Source organism: Penaeus chinensis, chromosome 1 (assembly GCF_019202785.1).
Source record: "Penaeus chinensis breed Huanghai No. 1 chromosome 1, ASM1920278v2, whole genome shotgun sequence".
Classification (NCBI taxonomy): domain Eukaryota; kingdom Metazoa; phylum Arthropoda; class Malacostraca; order Decapoda; family Penaeidae; genus Penaeus; species Penaeus chinensis.
The window spans coordinates 38371278-38373777 of NC_061819.1; the positions used below are offsets into that span (position 1 = coordinate 38371278).

General features: G+C 54.3%; 1 protein-coding gene across 1 annotated transcript in view; it reads right to left on the reverse strand.

Annotated features, from left to right (window-relative positions):
- The window catches only part of LOC125041460, a 97362-nt gene that overhangs the window by 44029 nt on the left and 50833 nt on the right, over positions 1-2500 (reverse strand). The gene's annotated exons all lie outside the window — the stretch shown is intronic.

The window sequence follows — 2500 nt, forward strand, 5'->3', positions numbered from 1 at the left end:
TTGAGTTGAAAGAATAGGACTCGGGAATGAAAGACAGGGAGAGGAGGTGGGGGGGGGGGGGGTCTAATAGTTAGTATTGCAACAGACAGAAAAACAGCACGCTCTTGGACTCGCTTCGCTTTCACTCTCTCACAAAAATCACACACCTCAAGAGAGAAGATGGAGAGAGAGAGAGAGAGAGATAGTTGAGAGACTAGACGAGAGAGAGAGAGAGAGAGAGAGAGAGACGAGAGAGAGAGAGACAGTGAGGAGAGAGAGAGAGAGATGGGTAGAGAGAGGGGAGATGGGTGTAGAGAGAGAGAGATGGGTAGAGAGAGAGAGAGATGGGTAGAGAGAGAGAGAGATGGGTTGTAGGAGAGAGAGAGATGGATAGAGAGTGAGAGAGATGGATAGAGAGGAGAGAGAGATGGGTAGAGAGAGAGAGAGATGGGTAGGTAGAGAGAGAGATGGGGTAGAGAGAGAGAGAGAGATTGGGCAGAGATGAGAGAGAGATGGGTTAGAGAGAGAGCTGGAGATGGGTAGAGAGAGAGAGAGATGGGTAGAGAGAGAGAGAGATGGGTAGAGAGAGAGAGAGATGGGTTAGAGAGAGAGAGAGATGGGTTAGAGAGAGGAGAGATGGGTATGAAGACTGAGATGGGTAGAGAGAGAGAGAGATGGGTAGAGAGAGAGAGAGAGAAGGTAGAGAGAGAGAGAGATGGGTAGAGAGAGAGAGAGAGAGGAGAGAAGGAGAGATGATGGGAGAGAGAGAGAGAGAGAGAGAGAGAGAGTGAGGAGAGGAGAGAGTGAGAGGAGAGGGAGAGAGAGGGGGGGGGGGGGGGCACAAGAGAGCAAGAGATACCGGGAGATATAGACAGACAGGGAGAGAGGAGAGGGAAGGGAGCCAATGCAGCAACGTCTAGCAACCTTTCCGCCTCTGAGAGCTCTCTGAAGGAGCGATTAACAAGTGCCATCACGGTACTTGTGTGGCTCCCCCACCCCCACGAGCGCCTCCGCACCCCCTGCCCCACGCTCCATCCGTCAGCGATAATAATTCCATCTATCTAAATACGCCAACGTTTGCCAACCCAATGACAGTCACCCCCCCCCCCCACACACACACACCCTCTCTGCGACTTGGGCGAGGGCGCACGAGGCCCACGTGGTCGCGCTCGGGCCATCTTGCTGGATGAAAGCGGTGTGACTTGCTGGTCGCTTCTACGTCGTTTCGTCATTTCGCAGCCTCTCGTCGAATTTCTTTCCCTCTTCTCCTCTCTCCTCTCTCCTCTCTCTCTCCTCTCTCCTCTCTCCTCTCTCCTCTCTCCTCTCTCCCTCTCCCTTCTTAGGCCTCGAGCCACACGCGCTGCCTGACAAGCACAGGCGTGTGCCGGCAGGGATGCTGGCAGAGGACTGCTGCTGGCAGGGGATGCTGCGAGGCCGACTGACAAAAAGTTGGAAGGTATCAAATGGGCTGGAATAGATACAGCAAGAGCCGTAATGAATGAAGAGGTTGGAGAGGGAGGGAGAGGGAACCGCGAAGAGAAGAGAGGAGGACCCGCGCTCCACCGGCAGTCCCAATTACACAGGTATTTTCATGCAATTTAAGAATAATATCCCGAACAAGATAAGCGAGCGAGGGGGAGAAGTTTTACTACTGCATGGCACCTGTTAAAAAGGAACCCAAAGTGACTGCAGAGAATGCGACTAAAACACGTCACCAGAAGTAAAAAAAAACAAAAAAAAAACACGACCGTTTCGCGGCTTCGCTTCGGGAGGACTCAGGAGCTCTATGCGTCGAACCTTCCTTGTCTCCTGAGCGTAGGATCACAAAAGCAATTATGCTTCTGCTTCCCATTCTCTGTCTTCCAGATCTCTGATTCAACGGAATTACTCCTCCTCCTCTCCTCCTCCTCCTCCTCCTCCTCCTCCTCCTCCCCTCCTCCCTCCTCCTCCTCCTCCTCCTCCTCCTCTCCTCCTCCTCCTCCTCCTCCTCCTCCTCCTCCTCCCCTTAGTCATCAAGTCGTCCTGGTCGCCTGGGTCGTGGTCGTCGTGGTTGTGGTCGTGGTCGTCGTTTTCCTTTCCCTTTTCTATTTTCATGAAATCCTCCTCCTTCCCCTGTTCCTTCTCCTCTTTCTCACCCATTACCTTCCCTCGCCTCTAGTCAATTTCCCTTCAGATCGGCTGTTAAAAGCCTCTCCAGCGGCTCCTCTGCGCCGCCCTCCGCCTGCCCGCCCTCCTCCCGGCCGGCCTAATCCTCCGAGGGACGCGCGGCACCCCCCCCCCCCCCCCCCCCCGACGAGGAAGGAATTTGCCTTTTTTCTTCGGCCGGATCGGAAAACGCCGGGCGAGATGCACGACGGACGCCCCCGTCAACGCCTGCTTCAGGAGTTCTAGAGAGGGAGGTCGAGCTTGCAAGGGATTGCGGTTGCATGTAACAAGGAGTAAGGAACGACTCCGCACATCCGTAAGTCTCTTCTGCACCAAGAACGACACACTTGGATTCAAGTAAGTGATGGGCAGTATA